Source organism: Colias eurytheme, chromosome 3 (genome assembly GCF_061535395.1).
Source record: "Colias eurytheme isolate Ceu_HAF_F1 chromosome 3, ilColEury1 Martin Lab GWU primary, whole genome shotgun sequence".
Taxonomy (NCBI): Eukaryota; Metazoa; Arthropoda; class Insecta; order Lepidoptera; family Pieridae; genus Colias; species Colias eurytheme.
In genome coordinates this window covers 2356088-2382862 of record NC_142982.1, presented here as the reverse complement: position 1 = coordinate 2382862, position 26775 = coordinate 2356088, and the positions used below count along the sequence as shown (strand labels likewise).

The 26775-nt window shown below is 33.3% G+C and overlaps 1 protein-coding gene and 1 non-coding gene across 3 annotated transcripts in view; both read right to left on the bottom strand.

Moving 5' to 3' along the window:
* Nucleotides 1-26775, bottom strand: part of tow (target of wingless repressor) — a 68317-nt gene that overhangs the window by 30938 nt on the left and 10604 nt on the right. The window lies entirely within an intron of this gene.
* LOC149909386 (U12 minor spliceosomal RNA) lies at nt 4016-4165 on the bottom strand. Its single transcript, XR_016458631.1, has one exon. It is a non-coding gene; the product is annotated as a U12 minor spliceosomal RNA (small nuclear RNA).

Below are 26775 nucleotides of genomic sequence, written 5' to 3'. Positions count from 1 at the left end.
TTGGCGCCAAAATTAAAACTGGCAACTGTTTTTGTTTCACAACCGTTTCTTTTCGAACGAAGATTTATAGCAAAAACACTATTAAAGATACTTTACGGTATGCTTATTTGTGTTGGAGTTTAATCATTTTTATCGATTATTTTGAGCCGGCCCTGTAATCCTATTAACCGACAGACTGTGTAATTCGTTTTATATAAAACCTCTTTTTTACGTTTGCAACTATGTTGATGATACGTGCATGTTCTGTTTTTTCACGTGTCATGCTTGAATGTTCAATTATTTTAGCGTTTGTATTGAATTTCTAAATTTATTTTATTCAGTTAAACTATCTATTTTTTTTTAAAAAGTTATATCACATTAATGTAGAAAAGGTAAACCCACTGAGATAAAATTCTAGGTAAATTAAATATTCAAAAGGTGTATTAAATTATGAATGGATTAATCATTCTAAGAAAAATCGTAATCGTAATTCGTAAGGAAAGCAAATTCTTACATCACAAAACATAATATCTATTCTTCACTTTAAAAGTTTATTATATGAAATTTCCGCTAAAATAAAAAATGTGTGCGTGTACTAGTGTACACACGTAAGAAGTGAAACTTCTTTATGACCTTATTTTTCAAAAAATAATTTACTATAATATATATGCAACTTTACAGAAATACGAATCACGCGTGGTAGGGATAAGAAAAAGATGGCGCAGTGTCTACAATGCTAAATTCATTAAAAAGCGTAAGTACTTTTCTTTTTACCCTTATTGTAATTTGAAATATTTCAAACTTAACAAATTGCCCTGCTTTCAGTTTCATTAGCAACTTTGAGTTTATTTTGTTTTATTTCATCAATTTACAGAAATTTATGACAAAGTTACAAATAGCGAGCAATTTGTAAAGAAACTGCAATTAAGGACATCTATTCAGGCAGGCTATTAATTATAACATTCATTATAACTTTATAATTATAAGTAAGTATAGATTACTTTGAGATACTACTAGAGATACTAGATATACTTTGAGAAAGAGTCATAGGTCATTTTAAAAAGGTCATTTTTCTATATTATTGACCAGTGAGATACTAAACATTTGTTTTAGGCACAGGTTTTAGGTTTTGCATTAAAAAAAGATTAAGAAGACTAGATTAGCAATAGGTCGACATACTTTACAATAATATACCTACTTTGAGTAGATAAAGGTATTTACCCATTTACATGAGTGTTTTATAAAATATCGATACATTATGCATAATAAATTGTGCCAAATATATTGGCAACCAATCGCAAATCACGTATGACAAAAAATTGAGATATCATGAATGATTTATCGAAACGCGTTTCTGTAAAAAGAACATTTGTTACTAATGACATAAAATTTACATTGCTTTGAGTGTGTTTATAGGTAAAGTACCAAGTGATAAATAGGAGTATTTTTCATCATTCATACAATCTAATAGACCTACTCTTATATACCTATAGGATACTAGCTTTCCACCCGCAGCTTCGCCCGCGCAGTCAAAGAAAAACCCGCATAGTTCCCGTTCCCGTGGGATTTCCGGGATTGCGTCATTTTCCCGGGATAAAAAGTAGCCTATGTAAAGGACATAGGCTACTCGGGTATCAAAATATCTCCATACCAAATTTCATGATAATTGGTGCAGTAGTTTAGGCGTGATTGAGTAACAGACAGACAGACAGAGTTACTTTCGCATTTATAATATTAGTATGGATTATTAAAAAGGCTATAAAACCTATGTAGGTATACCTGCATAAATTCGAATAATAAGTAATTCTACCCGTAGGACTTGCAAACAATAAATGAACATTTATATTTACCTAACTGTCCCTGCAAACGTTATTCTGCCTTTCTCTTATCACTTAGGGGTCTAAAAAATAGATGTTCGATTCTGAGATCTACCCCATAATGTACACAAAACATCATGAGAATCGATCGAGCCGTTTCGGAGGAGCTTAACTTCAATCACGAGAATTTTATATGTTAGATTTTATGAACCCTAGAATGATATAAAAAATACAAACTTCCTAGCAATATTGAAATTAAAGAATACGCCATAATGAAATGAGTCGGCTGACTTGCAGGAGATTGCTGCCTAACTCGATTGCGGTGCGCTCCAGGCATTTTATTAAAGAATAATGCAATAAGATCACAGGACTCCCTAGGAATTTACAATTATCTAGCGATCCTTCCTTATTTATTTATTTTTATATGATGTTGCTCTATGACTTACTTACTTCAAAGGTGAAAATTTACTACAAAATCTATATTGTAACATTTATAACAATCCATACTAATATTATAAATGCGAAAGTAACTCTGTCTGTCTGTCTGTTACTCAATCACGCCTAAACTACTGAACCAATTTTCATGAAATTTGGTATGGAGATATTTTGATACCCGAGAAAGGACATAGGCTACTTTTTATCCCGGGAAAATGACGCAATCCCGGAAATCCCACGGGAACGGGAACTATGCGGGTTTTTCTTTGACTGCGCGGGCGAAGCCGCGGGCGGAAAGCTAGTTCTTTATAATATTATGTACTTCTACTTCTAAAGTCTTAAAGAGACTGTAGTTGTGCTGTAGTTTCTGAAAGAATTAAAAGTTATTTTTTGACTTAGGGCTGATTTTTCAATCCTTGGTCCGATTAAAGGTTTTTTAGATTATGAAAAATAAAATAACTAGGTATTTAGGTTATTTAGGTAACTTTAGGGCTTTTTTGCAACCATTATTTAAAACTGGATGTATTATACGTGTTGTGTATGTGTAAAAAATATAAACTATACTAACAAGAATTATTATTATGGAAATAACCAACTACCACAATCCCGATGATTACAACGACACCACATAAGTCAAAATACGTCCAGCGGTTTGGGCTGTAGCCTGTAGGGCGTGCCAAAGACATAGGTATTATTTATACCATACGCTCTTCTCGCAGGCTACAAGACTTTCCTTGCCAAAGTAAATATTATTATTTATTATATTATATGTATTATATTTTTGCCTTCTATGTTTTCATAGAAGGGTAACATTTCCCGGATACATTATAAATGTTGCTCTATGAAAAAGCCCTCTGTAAATTACAAGTACCTACGCAATATCCACTTGGTTTCGTATTCATATCAAAATCTGTATTCAGTGTTATTATAGCCTTGGAGAAACAATGTACTTCTAATGAAGATAGAAGAGGTCTCTACCGGTCTAAGTTGGAGATCACTTCAACTACATAGTATATAAAATTGATTGTTTTTTAATATTCGGGCTATGGTTCACAATTTATATTGCTTGTCAATATCATGAAAAAAGTGAAGACGATCCATAAGGTATAAAATCTTCTTATACAATTCTCGTGTCACAATGTTAGTCTGCATACTCCTCCGAAACGGGTGGACCGATTCTCATGAAATTTTCTGTGCATATCGGGTAAGTCTGAGATTCGGCCAACATATCTATTTTTCATATGTACCACGGGCGAAGCCGGGGCGGACCGCTAGTTAATATATAAAATTAATATATAATATGTATAGATTACCATAATAAACAGTTAATTCACTTGTAATAGGTTCTACTCAGGTATCATTATTTCAAATTTTCGTTTTAAAATTGTAATTTAAGAGTAGGTTCCTGTGGTAGGTTCGGAAGAAGTTCATTTAAAAATCTATGGTTTGATTGCATCGTATTAGTAGTTATAGTAATGACTAATGATTAATAATTAATATCTTTAACAATTTTACAGAAACGGTTATTTTTACAGTGAATGCAAAATGTGTAGCACCAGCGTATTTTAATTTTTAACGCATAGTTAAAATTATCAGAGTACCAAGTCAAATGACATCTTATTTATCCTATTTTCCTCAACCGTTATTTGTTATTGTACAAGTAACAACTAACAATTAAAAACAGATCAAACATTTACAGTAATTAAATATTAAATAATGTTAAGTATGAACTTAGTACTTACATATTTTATTATCATTTATCATAATTCGAGTAGCAACTAGCAAGGGCAGATCGCTTCACCCGAATCTCTCACAAAGTAGGTGAGCGACTCAAAGGGACGACCTGGACCCACTCAAAAATAGTTTCGCCCTAACAGGACATAGCCGAGCGTTACCAAGGCCCAATAATTTCCTTACTCAATAGATTGAGGCACGAGTGGCGGTACATTCTCGATTTAACTTATAACTTTTGGAAAACATTTCTATAGCGCGAGTTAGAATGTGCTTGGCGCCATCTAGTGGGAGTATGTGTCACTAATGCGAATATTTTTTTTAATATTTAAAGGCAATGTTAATGAATGTTTTTGCAGGGTATATGATGATCGTTGGTTAGATTCGCTATCACAGTATAATGCGTTGAGCTTTTAATAAAGACACATTTACTTAAAATTAAATTATTTTTTTAACATAAATACATATTCTTTTCTATTTTAATTTTTAAGAAATGTTATTTCACCGTTATATACCTACCTAATTAATTGCGTTGAGATTATTTTACATACTTTTATATCTCAACTACATACAAAATGCAATAAAATAAATTATTTCTCTATGAAAAAATATACATTTAAATATCAATTCAATTATTCTCTTGGTAAATCTGAAAAAAATATACTCTTATTTTATAAAGCACCAAATTCATTCAGAAAGCCACCTATATATTTCAGCATAAAAGATGAACCGATGAAAGCTCGTTGCAAATACGCATGTGCAAAAAACTACAGCGCAAGTTAAAGATTAATGAAATAATTAAAATAACTAAGTGCAGGTCCACACTGCGAGCCTAGCGCGGTTGCGACGGCGGGCGCGAAATATCAAACGTATGAAACGCGCATTTGCGTCCACATTGAAATGACTATGGCGGAAGCCTAGTGCGACGGTAATGAGCGAGCCAGCGCGCGTAGTTTTCAAACTCTCCTATCCGCGCGTTCTGGCCACACTACGGGCCTAGTCAGCAAGCGACCCAATGCGCGGACGGCGGGGGTATCAAACCAGTTCGGTCTTGTCGCTCGACTTCTTATATATTATATATTATTATTATTCTTATATCCTTTATTGTTTTTCGTAAAATAGCGGTAAATACTTAATTGTTGAAGTGAAACTTCTTTATTTATAAGTGCGATTCAATCTACAACACTTATAATATACACCACAGTAATTTTTTAGGGTATAATCTCAATTCTTCATATAAGATTCACCCGTTATTCCTCTGTTTTATTTATTTCGTGTACAACTTCTATAATGATCTCATCTCAAAATCGGACTGTCCAGTAAAAATAGCAAATCGTCCAAAGTTTGCAACACCCGAAAAACGTCGAACCGCTACTTGAGCTCGCGCGTCGGTGTGGCCACCGCGAGCGCCCGCTCGTCGCGCCCGCCTAGGCCGCCGCCACCGCGCATTCAGTGTGGACGCACACTAAGGCGTTCAACGCTGAGTAATGTAAACATCCGCCACGCTGGAATCCAACGCATATTATGTATGTCTTCACGTTCAATGTAGCAATATAATTAAAATCTCTCGTTTCCCGCCAAAACATTACAGAGTTTCGCCCACTTAAAAGCTTTGTTTTGAATTTGGAACGCGCTGTGCGAATCCTCGAATACAGAGTAAATAATTTAGAATGGAATTCGAACGCGAATCCAAAACAAATAATCGAATTGCGAGCATCAACTGTCAAACTTGACATTTGCATTGAATAAAAAAAAATAATACCAATTATAACTTATAAAATGTGTTCTGAATTTCAACAATTTACAACATTATAAACAACGTCAATTCCACATGCAATGATAAATTAAAAAATGTACCAGCAACAAAATAAATATAGCTATAAAAATGCCACTCAAATAAATAAATACAGCTGGGAAAATTATCCGAACGCACACGTGCAATAAAAAGTTTGCGGCGTAATGACGTCATAATTAAATGGCGTGGTCTGGCGCGACTTTCCCGCCTTTTATTTTAGTTCAACGCATGCAATTAAGTCCCACCGAGCGTGCTGGCTTTGATCTAGGCTTCAAGTGATAGGTCTGCTTTAAATTGCTAAAGAACTGAGTTTATTTTATAGTGACATTGCCTTTTATGGTTGAATTTCATTTTCGATCCTTTTTACACCTCTATAAAGACTCTATCTCTACTAATGCCATTTAAAATATGGGTTACTTCTACTTTGGTTCTTATTTAAAATGTGTGAGAATAACTGTGTGTCTATTTTTATAGGTATTACTGAATCATTAAAAGGGACATTGGCTACCTATGGTTGCGAAAACTGAAGGGATAAATTATAGGGTAAAAATTAATGGCAAACAGGTGCATGGACCACACGCACAAAGCTATCGGAAATTAGTTTATGCAGTTTACTGACACGAAAATAATAAAAATAACTGCGTTAAAAACAACCGACTTCATAAACAGAAAAGTAAAAAATAAAAAAGATTTGATATTATTAATTACTACATATTATTTAGATGTGCTATTTACTAAAAAGGTTTGATGTCGGTGCACGGGCTTAATATACTTAGTGTTTGGCACCGACTTCAAACCTATTTAATAAATAGCACATCTAAATAATATGTAGTAATTCATAATATCAAATCTTTTTTATTTTTTACTTTTCTGTTTATGAAGTCGGTTGTTTTTAACGCAGTTATTTTTATTTAATACTTTTTAGTGTATTTATCAACACGAATCAAACGAGCCCAATCTCGATATAATTGAGTCAATATATTACTGAGTTCCTAAGGCCACCTTCCGGTTCCATCATCAAATCAGCTCTATGTCATGATAATGTTTCATCGCTATCCAATTTACATAAGTATACAAAATTTCAGCTCAATCGGTTACCGGGAAGTGAATCAAAGTTACTTGCAACATTTCAATGAAGTCATCGAGTACAGACAAAAATGCTCATAAAATAAAAACTACTGGGTTTATCCGAATAAAATTTTTATGGGACAGATTCGACACCATCCCGCATCGAACAAAAAAAGAATCACGTAAATCGGTTAAGAAACCTAGGAGTAATCGGTGTACATACATCCAAAAAAAAAAAAAATATACCGGCCGTATTGATAACCTCCTTGTTTTTTTGGATTTCGGTTAAAAATGCAAAATTTTTCTTTCACTCATGCTCCATGACACCACTAGATACCACCGCCACTAAATTAATTGCACCAAGTTTTAAAAGACCAAACTATTATCTTACTCGGATACTCGAATAGACCCAACTTGACGTCATTCCAGGTTGTCACGAAAGTTCACGTACAACTTTCATATCTATTACACCCGTAGGATGGTATAAATGTCATTATTTCAGAAATAATGAGGGCCAAATGTATCGTAGGCGTAATCACTCGACATGACGTAAATCCAAAGGCTGAAGTTAGCTCGAATTAAACTTTATGCGTCATTCTCGTCTTTAAGTTGAAGGTCGGTATCAATTGACATCAACTGTCAGATGATGCTAACAGTTGCTAATGGGCTACCTTTTGTGATTTGAACTTCTTTTATAATTTTCGAGATATCTTTGCTTGAGATGATTTGGTTTGACACTTTGGACGAAACATAAAATGAACGAATAGAGAATTAAAATAACTATAGACTTACCCAATGGTCTTTTCTCATGTTTGATAAATCAAAATATTGCTGCGACATTTAATCTGCTATTTGAACGTTCTAGACTGTAGAGGGTGTCTGAATTTGATAATCAAATAAACTATTCTAAAAGCTGAAATAAATTGCTCTGTCGTTCCACATAGATTTCAGTTTCAATTTTCACAAACGAATATGAGTTCGAAAACGCACGTTAAACACAAAGTAATAAAGTTTAATATTAAATATTTCTAATATCGATACGCAATTCTCCTTGAAGTATCCCATTCGAACGTGAGGTAAACCGCAGCCTCTGGCTAGACAATAGATAGTCTTGTTTCAAATACAATGCTAGACAAATAGAGGCAGATCCTTGTTACATATTGTTGGTATATTCTCAATCCATTTTAGTAATATAAATATGAAAATCTGAGCTTACTGAAGAGGATATTTATTTCATACACCAGTAGTCCGCTCAGGTACATAGTACCTATAAAACAAAGTTGTTGTGTCCGTCTCTATGTTAAATCTTTAAAACTACGCAACGGATTTTGATGCGGTTTGTTCTAATATATAGAGTGATTCTCATGGGAGGTTTTAGTATGTAATTTATTAGGTTATAGACAAAGCGGGCGAAGCCGTGGGTGGAAAGCTATAGTATACAATATTATATGCATACACTATAGCCTACACTGCAGCATATAGCACTCAGGTATAATCGAAGATACGGTGAAAGAACTTTCGTAAAGCGGTCTATTAATTTCTGTGATTAGCACGTTCGAATAAACATACTCATCATCATCATCATCAGCCCATATACGTTCCCACTGCTGGGGTATACATACATATATGGAGGGCGGATGGTATACATGTTGTCGAACTTTTGATTCTTCGACATTTCGGTTTCCTCGCGATGTTTTCCTTCACCGTTCGAGAAGCGGTGATGTTACAATATGCGCAGATAAATTGAAAAATCAATATAAGATTTGCTAATGACCAATATGGTATTGGGATTCTAACGATATATCATAGCATCAACCAAACTTCCACGAAACACTAATAAACTCGTATAGGTACCAGAATTCTCTTGCAACGAGTAACTTGAATATAACTTTTATATGATATTCCTGGAATTGGTTTTAATTATATTTGTCTTAATAAGTACGGAAGCGGACACGTATATGAGTATTAATTTTATATTGAATTTGTAGTTTATTTCGTTACTATTAAAATCGAAAACTCGTTTGATGAACTGTATGCTAAAATTTTGGTTGTTCTTTTCGTTCATTAACACTAAATAAAGTCAAATTTATTGAGTGGTTTTTTAATATTAAATGGTTATAATGTATGATGAGTTACGTACAAGATAGATAGACAACAAACTAACAAATTGAACAATTAAACTTATCTAGAGACTTCCTACAGATAGAACAAAGTTTTTATCGCTGTTCCTACTCGGATTTTGATACGGTTTTTTGTAATACATAATGTGGTTCTGTATCATATAATTTGTAAAATTTAAGATAACGCGGGTGAACCCGCGGCTAGAAAGCTAGTATTACATAAACGAAGTCTAACATTTACTGGAAACTCATAAAGGATGGCTTGTACGTGACAGAGTTAACACAACCCTTCGAACGGCCAAGGACGAACCCTTTGCAGTTTGGTCACATTCCCTACGAGGCCAGAATAAAAGTAACGACTATATCAACGGATATATATTTTGTAACATTTATAACTTTATGATTGCAGAAAAAAACGTTATATATTTTGAAAGAGAAAGTAGCTGCAGAAAATTGTACGGAGTTTATCTACAACTAGCTGTGCCGCGCGGTTTCACCCGCATTGCTCCGCTCCTGTTGGTCTTAGCGTGATGATATGGTGAGGCCTTCCTCGATAAATGGGCTACCCGAAAGAATTTTTCAAACCGGACCAGTAGTTCCTAAGATTGGCGCGTTCAAACAAACAAACTCTTCAGCTTTATAATATTAGTAAGCTTTAAGTATAGATTAAGTACATTAAGACAAGCCTGAAAAAAGTCGTTTATAAAAACACCTAGGCGTATTTTAAATTTTCAACAGTTGACACGTAATAGTCTAAAATTACTATTGAAAAATACAAAATGTCAATAAAGTTGTAAAGTTGTATCCACACACTCATTATGTCCTAGATTAGCGTTGCATCATTAAAACACGTTAGTTTTATGTTTTATGCGTGAACTGTCACTTTGACAGTTACAATTGTGCAAGATAGATAAAGGTTTTTTAACATTGATTAAATATAATATACTAGCTTTCCGCCCGCGGCTTCGCCCGCGTTTTCAAAGAAAAACCCGCATCCCTTGGGATTTCGAGGGTAAAAACCTATCTTATTTGTTAATCCAAGTTACCCTCTATATGTGTGCTAAATTTCCTACCCTAACAAACTTACGCATTTATAATATTAGCAGGATGGGATATTAATGTATTTTCTGTTTATATCTATTCCATATTAATACATTGTTCATGACATCACATGTAGGTAATAATATCCTGTATGTAAATTGTAATATTTCTCGGAACTAAAGCTGCATTACAAACTAGCTCTTGCTTTTATTTTATCGAAGATTCTCGAATGCCATCTAATTTGCATTGGAATAACATTTTCTCTTTGAAATAACTGCATTTGTATTTACCCTTATAATGTTTATAGTTAATATCTTAAATAGATTCGGAGCGGAGGTTTGTTTTTGTACTAGCTTAAGCTCATGGTTTCGCTTGTTGGTTAACTAGATTACTGTCAAGATGAATCTTGATCTATATTATTCAAGGTTACCTATAATTTGTAACATATCGATTCAACATGGATGAAAATTAAATTTAAGGTCCTTCGAAGATAGATAAAAGACATCAATTCAATGTTATTAAGATTAGATTAATGCATCTCACGAATTTTCGAAGAATGCCATAAAATAAAGATAATTTAAGTTCGGAGATAAAAACTCTTTAAGATAACTCCGATTTTACGTCCAATGGCCAAAGTTATACATCCCGTCAGAATAGCTTGAACTTTAAGAAGTTTTTACTTGGTTTATTGGTCTTTAGATGTTTTATTAAATACTAGCTTTCCGCTCGCGGCTTCGTCCGCATTTTGAAAGAAAAACCTGCATAGTTCCCGTTCCCGTGGGATTTCCGGGATAAAACCTATCCTATGTGTTAATCCAAGTTACCCTCTATATGTGTGCTAAATTTCATTGTAATCGGTTCAGTATTTGCGTGAAAGAGTAACAAACACACACACACATCCTCACAAACTTTCGCATTTATAATTGCCTGTGGGAGATAAAATAGTTTGGATTTTGTTCAGTATTTAATGAAAGGATAAATGATAATGTTTATTTATTTATTTATTTAACACTTTATTGTGCAAGAATATAAGTACATAAAGGTTACTAAAGCATATAAAATAAAAGCACAAAGGGCGGCCTTATCACTATGCAGTGATCTCTACCTGGCAACCACGGGGAGAAAGGTAAAAAAGCGAAATATTATGTTGAGCAAGAGTTGAGCAATGTTATTATGGTCAGTTTAAGCAGATATGTATAATTATGTAGCAAGTACTTAGCAATGTATATTGGACACAAGACAGGATCCTGCAAATATTCGGTTAAATTAGTATCTTAACATTGTCTTTGTAATCTTTAATCAAATAGATAACCATTAATTAGCAACTCTTTTCAGTATTTCACTCCTATTCTTTTCGCTTTTAAAATATAAGTACGAAAACTATTCCATGGTTTTAGGTTTAAAAAAAAATTGAAATATCAATCGTAAAATGTATAACCATCATACCGATAGCATTCAATAATATATAATATCCTGTGTGCAATAGATTTTTCTAAATTCCGATAGAAAAAGAAATAAAACACTTGAGTCCATCAACATGAAACATAAACTGTTTTCGAGAAATCCTCGTTTCCTTCAGAAAGGCGCTTATTTTCTTTATTTGTGAGTCTGGAAAGTTGCAACTTTTCTATTTTTTTTTGTATTTTCCTTCCTTTGACTCTAAGTCTCAGAACGCGTGGGACACCTACGCAATGTTGTCGTTTTAATGTAAGCTTTGTGTTTTGTACTTGTAAATAATCGTAGTCCTTTGAGCGTTTCCGCCTCGGTTTCGCTTCGCTTCGCTTTTATATCGCTGTCTTTGAATTATATTTATATCAAGCTGTTTATCTTTGGTAGAATAAATACGTAACACAGGTGCTTGCTTATAAGTTCATTGTAAACAAATTACAACTAATATGAATAAATTAAATGAAACAATATACTTTTTATGTAAAAAGTCTAAAAACTAGCTGTGTCGCGCGGTATCACCACCGTGGCGCCGCTCCTGTTGGTCTTAGCGTGATGATAATAATATATTATAGCCTTCCTCGATAATGGGCTATCCAACACCGAAAGAATTAACCAACCCGAGATTTATTATATTAGTATACTAGCTTTCCACCCGCAGCTTCGCCCGCGCAGTCAAAGAAAAACCCGCATAGTTCCCGTTCCCGTGGGATTTCCGGGATAAAACCTATCCTATTTCCCGGGATAAAAAGTAGCCTATGTCCTTTCTCGGGTATCAAAATATCTCTATACCAAATTTCATACAAATTGGTTCAGTGACAGTAGATAAGGCGTGATTGAGTAACAGACAGACAGACAGAGTTACTTTCGCATTTATAATATTAGTATGGATAGATAGAGATTTTTATTGAAATGCAATTATGTATAAGACAACGATCCCTTTGACTTTCGGGTCGGTTTGAAAAAGGGCGTTTGTGTCCAAACTTGATTAAATAAGGATCAATTCGCTTATTACATAAAATTGATTAGAGTTGTCTCAAACGAATTTTGTTGAATAAGGTTTTCATACGCTTTACCTATTATTTAAACATACATTCATAAGTCATGAAATAATTAGCAAAAACAAGCTTCAAATCATTGCTATTGTTTGTATACGTAGTATATTATTATTAGTCTGTGCTATTGTTATGTATTTTAAAACAAAAGTAGAAACATCACTAAATTATACAAAAATGCAGAGAAAAATACGTTCATTACGAGCAAGTGTGGACATACATGTTGCAGCTAAAGTCGTATTTCAGATTTATGTTAAGATTTACCTTCGTTCAACAAGGTCGGCGGTAAAAAGTTATGTTCGTACGTAATACATGTAAATAAATAAAAATATTTATAACTGGTCGTGTAAAGTGAAATCTCTAATTTTATCTTATTAATATATCTATACTTATGTATCTACTTAATAGGAGCTAAATTTGTTATTGAATTTAAAAATGAAGTATTTATTATAAATTTTACTTAAGAATGGTAGAGCTACTGTACATTTTTCTAGTCTATTTATCCTACACAAACCAAACAAAGCTACTACAATGAAAACTGTGCAAATAGTTGCCTTTAAAAATACACAATACAGAATATTAACCATAGACTATATATAGTACATAGTTTGGAATAGATGACGTAATAGTATTCAGATTAAAAATTAGCGTTCAAAAATCATAGTTCAAAAGTTCAACACAATGTTAGACATCGTATTCGTAATGACAAATATCCGCAAAATTAAAATTTATTTCATAAAGGACAATGCCCACCTTCCATACATTTGAAAACCTGATAAAGAAAGTTTATGTATAGACCGCAAGTATAGCAGGAATACTGCGTGCTTGATTAGGGAATAATTCCCTGTTTTCACTTTTACCAGTTAAACGCCAGGAATTTTAAAAATTACGAATTACTACTTTGTAGGTTAGGAATTGTCGCGGGCAAAATAGCAACACAAATAGCTATGGAAATATGTAGGCAGTACATATGTACCAAGTAGGTATTTAAAAGTTAATTAATTATATCATTCTACCTATTAATTCTACCTATTAACGAGACGCAAACGCAAAACGAAAGAGACTGCGCCGATTCGAATATGACAGGCGGCTGTCAAACGTCAAAACAATCCGTTTCACTCTATCATCATCATAATTAAACGTAAACTGATAATGTTCGTATTATTTTTTACTTGACTTTAATAAATGTTCATAATATTTTACTATTTAGGTAAAAGAATTAAGTACTTAAAATATAACAAACAGTAATAAAACTAGTTAAAATAGTAAAAGTCAGTCTCCAGTCGTCACTCGCCAGCAAGTAAAACGGAACGTAGCAACTCTACAGATAACGTTCAAAAACCATAATTTCAAGTTTGTACGAGTTTAGAAAAATAACAAAAATCTTTTTTTCCTACGTCTCTGATAAAAAAATGATAAGCGTAATGAGTTCACAATAAAATAAGCTAAATTTTAAGATTTGTTTCATTTCTATACATGTTCAGGTGAAAAATGGGCATTGTTCTTTATAATTTTCCGTAAATGAAACAAATGCTATAAGTTCTATATTTTTACAAGTTTAAACTTGCGAACTTCTGTGATATTCTTGCATTCTGAAAAGCATCCATAAACCAATTTTTCTTAATTTCGGCAATCATAAAAGATTTTTTGTAATGTTTTTTGCCAGTGTCAAGTTAGGTATTCGGATATGAATAGCTATTTCAGTGTTAGATGGTTCATTTGTCGAGGAAGCTTATAGGCATCATCACGGTAAGATTAATTTATCTTCACACTGGCAAAAACTGAAGGGCACAACTTGTATATTTACAAAAGGGAAGTCCGAAGACAAATCGGTGTACTTGTTTCAATATACATATTGTATATCCGTCTAGGGTCTAGTTCAATAGTTTCTGACAAACACAGATAAAATATAGACGGAGACAATAAAGCGACCACAGACTCTACAAACATCATAACGGCACAGTATTACAATATTATTTCCTACAGTAAGGAATCGCCTTTGATGTCGCGCGATGCCGCCGCCAGCGTAGGTACTTACGCTGCCACACGAAAATACGCTAGGGTTGCAACAAATGGGAAATAAAACAATTTTGATTATTAATATTATGATGAAATCATTTATTCATATGTACATTCAAAATAATTGCGATTATTAAATCTGATGTAATTATTTGTTCATAAATATATAATTACAGATATTGTACTGCTAAATATTATTTACGTGGACACTTTATTTTTGGATGTTCTTAATTGTATATTATAATACCATTTAACTAAGTAATGCATTCGCATTGGGATGTACAATCTGATTAGAAAATAATGAGGACAACATATACATAGCTTTGATTTTAATTCAACAGATACAATTAATACAATCTTTCTGAAATATTGTTTCCTTCTGGGATTTCAATGTAGATTTACATCCGTAAACGGAACAGTTTTTGCGCGTCATAATAGAATATGTAAGTACCTATGTATAATAAAATTATTACACAAAAAATACGACTGCGTCGTCCTTTAGCGATAGTTAATGCAAACTCAGCGTGATTGCATTAAGCGGCCCGCGTCGCCCGACCCCCCGCCAGTTCCCCTCCGTTTCTCTGCACAAGTACATTCGTCGCCATACTGTAGGATGGTAATACTGTGATAACGGTTTGAATCAAATATTTTACAGACTATATCGAGTATTATACAATATACATACTATAATATATTGATATGAAGTAGGTACTACCTATTTAGAATTCGATCAAACAAATAATATTCTTACTAAATTATATTTATGATCAAAAGGAAAAATTCCATAGGTACATACATATCATGTTGTATATTTGAAGTATTTTTAGAAATAATATGAAAGTCTATCTTATTTCTGCAAACTAAACTACGTTAGTTCCCAAGCTAATAATAGGTAACACATAGAGAGAATAAATCAAAATCAATACAGCAATTAAAGCTTGATAACTTAACAAACAGATAGATTAGTAATTTATCATTAGAATAAACATTTAAAGTTTAAACGTTACGTATATATATATATTTACTAGCTTTCCGCCCGCGGCTTCGACCGCGTTTTCAGAGAAAACCCCGCATAGTTCCCTTTCCCGTGGGATTTCCGGCATAAAACCTATCCTATCTCTCAAGTTGAATCGAACTGCACATGGTGTGCGAATTTTATTATAATCGGTTAAGTGGTTTAGGAGTCCATTGAGGACAAACATTGTGACACGAGAATTTTATATATAAGAAGATTATCTTACAAAATCCCATTCCACTTCACACCTACGTTGTTCATTAACCTAATTCCCATTACACACGTATAATTTTACGTTCATTCAAGTATATAAATGGATTCGTTATATTTAGCCACTACCACGAGTCAAGTAAATACTTTGTGAACTGATTCTATTTTAAGTTTGTAATAATTTGGACGATAAACTTGTTTGTGAGTTAATAATGTTAATAAGTTTTATGATCGTACATCATCACTAAGTACATAGTACATATAAAACAAAGTCGCTTTTTCTGTCCCTATGTCCCTATGTCCCTTTGTATGCTTAATTAATCTTTAAAACTACGGAACGGATTTTGATGCGGTTTTTTTTAAGTGAAAACTTCTTTAGCGGCGTTGGGTATAAAATCTTAAACTCGCGTCAGGACACGTGACCTGATCGAAAAAGCGTAAGACGGATGGATATCAAACATGCTCAACATTAATAATCAAGTTTTCACTTCTGCCGGCACTCCCGGAGTGCAACCCGTCTTTTTTTAGGGTTCCGTAGCCAAAATGGCAAAAACGGAACCCTTATAGTTTCGTCATGTCCGTCTGTCCGTCTGTCCGTCTGTCCGTCTGTCACAGCCGATTTACTCGGAAACTATAAGTACTACAGTGATGAAATTTGATGGGAATATGTGTTGTATGAACCGCTACAAAAATATGACACTAAATAGTAAAAAAAAGAATTGGGGGTGGGGCCCCCCATACATGTAACTGAGGGATGAAATTTTTTTTTTCGATGTACATACCCGTGTGGGGTATCAATGGAAAGGTCTTTTAAAATGATATAAAGTTTTCTAAAAAACATTTTTCTTAAAGTGAACGGTTTTTGAGATATCAGCTCTCAAAGTCGTAAAAAGTATGTCCCCCCCCCTCTATTTTTATAACTACGGGGTATAAAATTCTAAAAAAAATAGAGGTGATGCATGCTAATTAACTCTTTCAACGATTTTTGGTTTGATCAAAGTATCTCTTATAGTTTTTGAGATAGGTTGATTTAACTGTAATTTATTATATTTGCTGCTACGGAACCCTTTGTGCGCGAGCCCGACTCGCACTTGGCCGGTTTTTTAATACATAGAGTGATTCAATAGGAAGGTTTTAGTCAAAGCGGGCGAAGCCACGGGCGGTAAGCTAGTTATACATAATCCGACTTGCTACAATGTGGAAACTCCTAAGTTAAAAACAAGATAATAGCATTATAATTTATAATATACTATACTCTTTATAAAAAAATCTATAACTCTATCTGTGTCCTGCAAAAGTAGATATTTATCTTAAAAAATGTAGAATAATTAAACTTCATGTAATACTATAAAGTCGAAGAGTATTTGGTTGAAAGTGCTAATCTAAAGAACGACTGTTTATATTCCTTGATCAAGGACGGCATAGTAAATTTTAGTTAGGTATTTTAACATCAAGTTACCACCAATAAAGCCAAGCATCGATGAAAAAAGTTGGTAAAATAGAAAGAAACTTCTTTTTGCAAACTGCATAGGTCACCTACTATATATCTAGGTACCATATAGGTATATAATGGTAGGATTAAATTGCAGACAGTATCGGGTGCGCCTATAGATTCGTTAGTTTATAAAACTGAATCGATCGTCAACAGATGGTTATTTTCCCACTGTAGGTACTGCTGTAAACTGTAAAGCGATGCGCCATTTTGTTTATACTTGTATTTGCTTACTAATTAGTTGAAATAGTCGTCGTGTTTATTGATATTCAAATTTATTAACTGAAGAGGTTTGGAAATTACATTTATTTGACAAATTATAATTTTCTATTATTAATAAGCAACCCACATGCATATGGTAAAGTTTATACAGTTACAAACTATCTATATGCCAGATTTTATCCACATCCATTCAGCATTTTATGGTGTAAAAGTAGTCTTGTAACGTGACATTGTCATTTCTCCACTTCCACAAAAAGAGAAAGAAGACATAAATAGAAAAAAAAATAGAGAGTATATTTTTTATTTCAATTGACCTCGGCCAGTGGACAATCTAATACAAAATAAAATATAAGGTACTATTTTTATAAAATTGTAACATCCACGTGTACTAAAAATAGACAAACTACCTCAATTACATTGTCTATGTGTGGGTTAAATAATTTCGAGTGTGGGCGTATAGTAGGCGACTGATCACAGACTACGACACAATTACGATAATTACAAATCTTTTTTAATTATCTGTTTTGTTAACATTTTCCGTCGCAAATACAATATCATGTCAAAAAACAAATGAAGAATGATGTCAGACAATCTCTTTATGAGGAAGATATTTTTTTTATTCTATATTCAATCCTTGTCTGATTCTAGTTTTATGATTAACTTTATTAAAGTCACTAGAATTATAATTATGTCTGAATCGGCCTGAAAAAAATTGTTTTTTTTTTTAGGAAAAATGTGACCTGCCTGCTTCTGAAACTTAGCATCGTGTCACAAGTTCCATAGATTTCTACACAGAAACTGACAAACTAAAAATACAGACAGATACCCGTGTGCAAATTACCTATACCTTTGACAGCGTTCTCTTTGTCGATAGAGTATCAGCAACACCTCTGTCATCAATATGACGTGTTTGAAATGCAGATCTCAGAGCATTTCCACACAAACTAGACGTTTATTAAAAAGGCCTTTACGTGCAGTTTAAAAAGTTAACGTAAATAAACAGAAACTTTAATTCAATTCTCCCTAGACGGAAAATATAAAATTAAATGGTTTTTTTTTGTGTGGTGTTTCTCAATGTTAGCCTTCTACATTTTAACGCGGACGCGTGGGTGCACTGAAGGTTCACCCTGGTAGCGACATGCGCAAGGGCGTCCCCCCTTGACGGGGATCTCGAACCTCGAATAAAATGGTATCATTGCTCTCTTGTTATTGTTTTGTAAATATGTATACTACGGATAATCATTTAGTACTTAAAAATACTAATCTACAACTAAGCTATAGGTATCGTTTATTATTAAAATATTAAATAACATAAATACGAAATAACAAATAACTAGTCGTCAAATCATTTCAAATTATAAAAAAAGTATTTTCGTGATAATTTTATTTCTTCATTTGAACAGATTATATAGGTATAGATTTGTATTAACATCTGGTAACCCTAAAGAATGATTTTGGCGCGAAGCCAAACTTACGGCATGACGGGTAGGCTTTCGAGACAATTGAACTATGACCGTGTGCAGTTTTATTGTTCAAATTAAGACTTAAGAGGTCTGAAATGTGTGAATTTGATAGAAAAATCTAGATTGATAATTGTGTGTAATAAAACATATTTTAATTAACTTTAGAGCTAGCGCGCACGAGCAACTTTGTCTCCGCAACTATTTTGTCTCTCCCATCAATTTGTATGGGCAGTTGCGTCGCTACGTGCGCGCACTTTCATACTAGCCCATAGGTGGGAGAGACAAAATAGTTGCGGAGACAAAGTTGCTCGTGCGCGCTAGCTCTTATAGGTAGCATTAGCATTAGCACATATTAAGTATTCTGTGCTATATGCACATAATATAGGAATAGGTCAATTATAACAAATAATACCAATCAACATCCCAACCAAGCTGTACTAATATTATTGTTTTGTTTATGCCTTGTGGTGTTAAGATAAACTTTTTTCTGTTACTTGTACCTACCTATTTTTTAATAGTTAGGTACACTAAGTATTTAATCCTTTTCAATAAAAATTCATTTTACATTTTATAATCAGTTATCAATAAGCTTCTGATGATATTTCTAATACAAAAATAGGTAGTAAAGAGTAAATCAATCAATAACAAACGTTCTTACAATTCAGTATTCAAAATCTAATAGAGCACTCAAATTCAATCCAAACATGATTCAATCACTTTTCATTTCACATCAAAAACTTATGACATTCTTGAAACTTTAAAGGGAAGGAAATGGGATTCAGGTTAAACAACCTCGTCCCAATTCTGATGGGATTGTAAACAAGTCTGCGTTATATCGGATGTATCCCATCATTGCGAATGATTTTGGTTGCTAATTTTATAAATTATCATGTACACTGAACAATAAATCTCGTGTCACAATGTTTGTCCTCAATGGACTCCTAAACCACTTAACCGATTATAATAAAATTCGCACACCATGTGCAGTTCGATCCAACTTGAGAGATAAGATAGGTTTTATCCCGGAAATCCCACGGGAAAGGGAACTATGCGGGGTTTTCTCTGAAAATTCGGGCGAAGCCGCGGGCGGAAAGCTAGTTATATTATATGGACTTATGATAATGATTATCTGGTTACATCAACAACTTTAAACAACAATTTTTAGTCAAACAGCACTCAACATTTTTTATGCAACTAAATAAAAAACGAATAAAATTTCAACCTTATTATTTTAAGCCATTTATTTACCTATAGTTCTCAGTTCCTTTGTTATATGAATAATAGAATGTGATAAAAGACAACTCTTTATAACGCGTGGACCAGCATTTTTCTAGACTATAACTTGTCCGTGGCTGCTAATAGTTGCTATTGACCTAGAAACGGCGCAATGGTGCGGAATATGGACCAAGTGAAATAAACGACTTAGATAATGAATAGAACCAAGAATCTCCTGTGGGAAGAAGACTAACTATTGATAATTTTAAAACTAATTCATTGTACCAGACTATACGACTATTTACTAGTTGTATCGCAAGTAAAATATATTGAAGTTCCACTTCCATTACATCTCAAAATTAGCAGAAGGTAAGTTATTTTTTTTTCATTTTCCTTCCAAAAAGTTATATGTCTCAGACCAAAAAGACATATACGTACAAATCTCCTTCCTCTCTCGTTTTATGAAAAAGCAAAGCTTTGTAATGGATCTAGAAATATATTAAATGAATATTGAATGAAATAATCTGGAGCTGAAATACTGAAGCTTACTGAAGTAACTCTTTCTAGCATTTGTTTACAATCAAGCCGTATTGGAAAGATTATGAAAGTTTGGAACAATCCGAATTTAATTGATAAATACGATCGATGTCGAGTCTCTATTTTTGTTTGAAAAATAAATTATTAGATCTTATTAGAAGGCGATTACAGAACCCTACTAATTCTAATGTCTAATTAGGACAACGAATTTATATACTTTACTGATGGTTCTATTTCTTTTGCTTAAAATAAGTTCAGATGGCTGAATAATTTACAATATGTCCTTGAAAACTCACGTCTAGCGGAAAATAAATAAACTACACAATAAACAGACACATAGACGGTTTCATTAAGGTATTGACAAAGGTTTCACACGTCAGCATGGTCACATTACCGCGCAATAATCAACATTATGAAACCGTGAAATCCGTTTAGCTGAAAACCTTTACCTGATTTTGTTGTGGATAATTATTTATGTTTATTCTCTTTATATTGGTGAATGATAAGTTTTAAGTAGCTAAGTAATCTATACTAATATTATACAGCTGAAGAGTTTGTTTGTTTGAACGCGCTAAACTCGGGAACTACTGGTCCGATTTGAAAAATTCTTTTGGTGTTAGATAGCTCATTTATCGAGGAAGGCTATAGGCTATAGATCATCACGCTACGACCAACAGGAGTGGAGCCACGGGGGTGAAACCGCGCGGAGCAGCTAGTACTTAATAACCCAGGATCTGACGTTCAACTCCTGATGAAGATAATGAAAAAAATTCCCTAGAGAAAATCAATCTGTGCTGTATATAATTTTCCTTTCATTTGGCATTTTGTTTTAATACTTTGATACTAGGAAATACTTAATTATTATTGAGATGAATAAAAATATAAAAGGGTAAAACATTGACGTAGACACATAAACTAGAATCTAGATCATAAATTTAACATATTATCATTTAATTTTAAAGGGGTATACATTTTAACGTCTACCGTTTCCCAAACGGCCACATAAGAGGAGACATTTGATTCAACTATCAATAATCAAACATGACAGGTGAATAAAATATATTGGAGCGTGTAAAAACTGGAGGTCAAGGGATAAGGGTAAAACCTATTGACCTGTAAAGGTCATAGGGCAAACGCTAGACTTCTAAGTTGCTAAGTACTCTAAAATGCGAAAAGAATGGTCTGTAAAAAATGTAAATTCGAAGGTGAGAACAGTTGTTATAAGAAAAATGAAAAAAGAAATCTTTTCCGCGGTTAATAGAAACTTTTACTTCAGAAGATGAATTTCCAATTATCTCTTTTAGTGTTCATTGACTTCGAAACCTACGCGGAAAGAGCCAGCTCCTAGCGTTTTTGATTTTGCTTTGATTGCAAATAACGTTTAATATTATTATAATAAACGCATACTGTTTTTCGTTGCAGCCTTTGAAAACGTCCACTTTTGGACATACTGTATAAGCCCCCTGCTTCTAAAGATTTCTATAACGTGCATTAAATGCTATAATATTATCTACTGCACTAATAAATCAATGACTGATACCTAGCATATTTCCTCGAAACTTGCAAGGTTTCCCGATACCATTCAATATAAAATGAGAGTCTGTACATTTCTAAATCCAGCTCCCATCGAAAATTCTTGGAATAGGACGATTGTGAAAGGCGATAAACATGGTAGACTCGGCATTGCATCAAAGGCTATATAAATTGACTTCTCTTAATAACTTAATAGGATTTACAGTGAATGGCTTCTGGAAGTAGATAAAGTTGGGAATTTTGTAGCGTGATTGGATTAAAGGAAAGTAACATTTAGAGTTGCCACTTTCGTGATCGTGTTTTGACTGAGTAATTAGATGTTTGGGTTTTATGGAATGTGAAGTAGGGGCGTTTTTATTGAGAGATCTAATTATGTGCTGCTATTTTGACTGACCGGTTGGCTTGGTTGGTAGTGACCCTGCCTTCCAAGCCAGAGGTCGTGGGTTCGATTCCCACCCGGGGAAAATATTTGTGTGATGAACATAGACGTTTGCTCTGTGTCTAGGTGTTGATTATCTATTTATGTATGTAATCAGCCATCTGGTTTCCATAACACAAGCGAAAGCGTATGGGATCAGATCGTGCCGTGTGTCAAAACGCCTCTTACTGAAATACAATAAGCAGTCATCCACCCTTATTCATTTTCTACCGCTTTACGAAAATACGTTAACCGACTATGAGGACCTCATGGATCCGTATTATAAAAGACATAATGATTATTTCGCTCTTTATTAATTAAAGTTAATTTATAAACAAACCAAAATAGAAAATAATATATTCTGATGAACTTTATGAAACTGACTTGCACCAGGTGGCCAGGACACAGGAGATTGATTGCGAAGTTAATCAATCACAATGGAAAACTCATCAATTTTTGTTTATGCGTGAGTTAAGTAAGTGTTGGAAAATGGAAGTATTCAAAATAATCCTTATTATATTAATATATTAAATATAAAAAAGAAAGCATACGTGTCAGAAGTGAAACTTCTTTGGCAAGATTCAAAGATACCAAATTCGTCGCCTTCATGACGTGACGGAATGCATGCGACCTTGAAATTTTACTCTCAACGTGCCTAAAGAAATTTCACTTTATAAATGTGTGACATATCGCAAAAATGATCATCTTTTTTTGTATAACTGTTGATAAATAACAGGCATGTAATCGAACTACTAAATAATATTTTCTTGCAAAAGAAATTGAATTCTAAAAGTAACTAAATTGCTGATATTTTTATGTCTGGCATGTTGAATGAGTTAAAAGCATACTTCACAGTGATAAAGCCTAAATTTGCAAATAACACAATATTGTGTTCACCAGTAAAATTTAGGTTATTCCGAAGTAATCTCGAACCGTACTCTCTTAAAAGCCCCTCTGATTGGTTCGTTATCGAGATGTTATCGCAGCCTCTCAGCCAGACTATATATAATTAAGTCGATCTTAATGTTCGCTGTGAATTTTGCAATTTGAATATCAAATTTGAATTCGAAATTCGCTATTGATTCGTTAATTTAGAATAACAAAAGAATAAACAAAACATGGAGAGAGGATGGAAGCTGGTGTTATTACTTCACTTCGGCTGTAAGTGTTGATAACATTTTCAGTAGGATTCATATTGCAATAGATATTATGGTATTCATTTTCCCTGTTTTATAGTTGGTAGTAAATATGTATAATAATAATAAATAACTAAGAACAAGCGTAAATCGGTAAAAAATATTGTATCCATGGTGAAAAGTTAAACTAGTGGATAGTTAGTTAAGTTAATTATGAGCTATTTACTGAATTTCATTAAACAAGTACCTATTATTAAGAGCGAAGGTTAGTGTTATAGTATTTATATATAAGAGGAGTGTCTTCTCTAAAGAAAGCCAATTTATCTACATGAAATATTACTACTTTATTTTAAAAATAGCATCCCAAAGGATCTTATCATTATAACCCAAGATATAGGTTTAAATCATTATTTAGAGTGCTCTGCGAATAGTATTGTTTGTAGGAGCTATAGGTACTGTATATTGTTTTTTGACGTGACAACGTCTTATAAATCGATATAGCCGGCTGCACGCACGAAAAAACATAACTCATGCGGCGTTACCTCGATCTGAGGCGTTCCATGTAAGGCTTGAAGTGCAAGCGATACCGCGGAACGAGCGACAAAGAAGCACAATCGGACGTAATTGTCAGGTTCAACTATCGTCAGTAAACCGACTTTACAGACAACCAATTTTTTTAAGTTAAACTTTGCATGACATTACGCACAATAGTTGTGAACAAGTTGTGAAGAACAGCATATGAGCTCATAAGTTATCTTTAAAACTACGTGAAGTATGAATATACCTATAGATACTTTTTTTAATAGATAGAGTTGTTCTCGAGGAAAGTTTTAGACTTTAGTGTATAATTTGTTAACTTTTCTACAAAGCGGGCGAAGCCGCGCGCGGAATGCTAGCAATAATTTTAAATAGGTATTATTTTACGGAAAATTTACTAAAAATTAAACTACTGTAGCGAAAAGACATAGCTATGATATATAATAGTACCTATATCGTAGCCAGTAGGTAGCATCAAGAAAATAAATAAAGAAACATTATAAACACAAAGAATTCATCTTTACCCCAACGTACATTATTCATCAACAATTAATACCAAAGTAATAAAAAACAAAGTTCGGATAAAGCCTAAGGGCTTTAATCGTTTTAAATATTTTAGAAAATGAACGAGAAAAGATTGTTATAATTTCGCAAATTTCTTGTTAAAGACCTTCAGAATTCGTGTCGTTTTGTCGTAGCCTTTTTTCTTCCATCCTTCTAAGATAAGAACCTATATGAATTTTGTTTTCAGAGTTTATTGTAACTACACGAATTTAAGATTTATGGAAATACTAGCTTTCCACCCATAGTTCCCGTTCCCGTGGGATTTCCGGGATAAAACCTATCCTATTTCCCGGGATAAAAAGTAGCCTATGTCCTTTCGCGGGTATCAAAATATCTCTATACCAAATTTCATGCAAATTGGTTCAGTAGGGCGTGATTGAGTAACAGACAGACAGACAGAGTTACTTTCGCATTTATAATATTAGTATGGATTTTGACATACTTAATTATATTTTCATCTTCTATATCGAAAATAAATTCGGTAATTTGTTATACGCCCAATATAAGAATATCTAGAATTGATGAAAGTTTCTAGAACATCTAGACATGCTAATTTGCTGATAATTTGAAAATGCTGGCGCTATTTCATCTAACTAACCTTGTTAACATAATAAATATTTTAAGTTTATTACAATTTAAGTAAAACTACCCGACCTATTTAAGAAATTACTTTATCACTAGAAAGCTGTACCAAGGCTGTACCTAAGCTCATCAGCTCACTACCATACCAAGTAAAAGTACCTATAGGCTATTTTTTATATTTTTTGCCTCGCTAGTTTTAGATCTGAGAAAGGCAAGGCAAAGCTGGGAAAAGCGGTGTGTTCAAAAGGTTATTAGATATAGCATTACCGCAAAATTTCCTTGACCCACAAGACAAACAAGTCCAAAGTTCACCAACATGAATTTTACATTGTACCCATAGCTTAGCAACTTCTACGAGCAAATGTTTTCAAAGTATGATAAAGTTTAGAACAATAACTTGGGTTCATTCATGTCGCTTTCATAGTGAAGTTTAATGAAATTCTGTAAAGAGCTTTCGTCCATTACGTAGTGGACAGGATGTTTAACTACATATTTATATAAGCGTTTTAGAATTATATAGTGTTAGGTGTTGCATGGTTTTGCTTGAGATTTTTGTAGTTATATCTATACTAATATTATAAAGCTGAAGAGTTTGTTTGTTTGAACGCGCTAATCTCAGCAACTACTAGTCCGATTTGAAAAATTCTTTCAGTGTTAGATAGCCCATTTATCGAGGAAGGCTATAGAGTATAAGCTATAATATATCATCACGCTCAGACCAACAGGAGCGGAGCAATGCGGGTGAAACCGCGGAGCACAGCTAGTTAACCATACAGAAAAGGGTCTTCGATATTTTTGAAAGGGTAGGTCAGTCCCAATTCTTATTTAATAAGTTGCTTAAATACAAACAAATAAAAATAGAGAAGAAATAAAAAACAAAGACCTATGGTACAGACAAACTTTACGTTGAAAAACATATCTACAAAAGCTTATAATAGCTAACTGATGATAGCTAGCGCGTTGTTAACAACTTTCTTATTAAAATCGTTGAACCCAATAAGCGGGAAACGAATTTTCAAAAGAAAATTTCGCCCAATTTAACAGGAATCTCATAATGTAGAGTTTTAAACAAAGTCTCTTTCCGCCGTCAGTGTCTGTATGCTTAGATCTTTATAATTACGCAACAGATTTAGATGGGTTCTTTTAATAGATAGAGTGATTCTCGAGGAAGGTTTTAGAAACAGCGGGCAAAGCCACGGCGGAAAGCTAGTGAATAAAATGCACACAATTTCGAGAGCTTAAAGTTTTGAATAATGCACAGTTGGAGTTCAAAGGGACTACTGTTCTATGGAAATGAATAAATTGTATGTCCGTTTGTGCATTGAGCAGAGCACGTTCCCTTTTT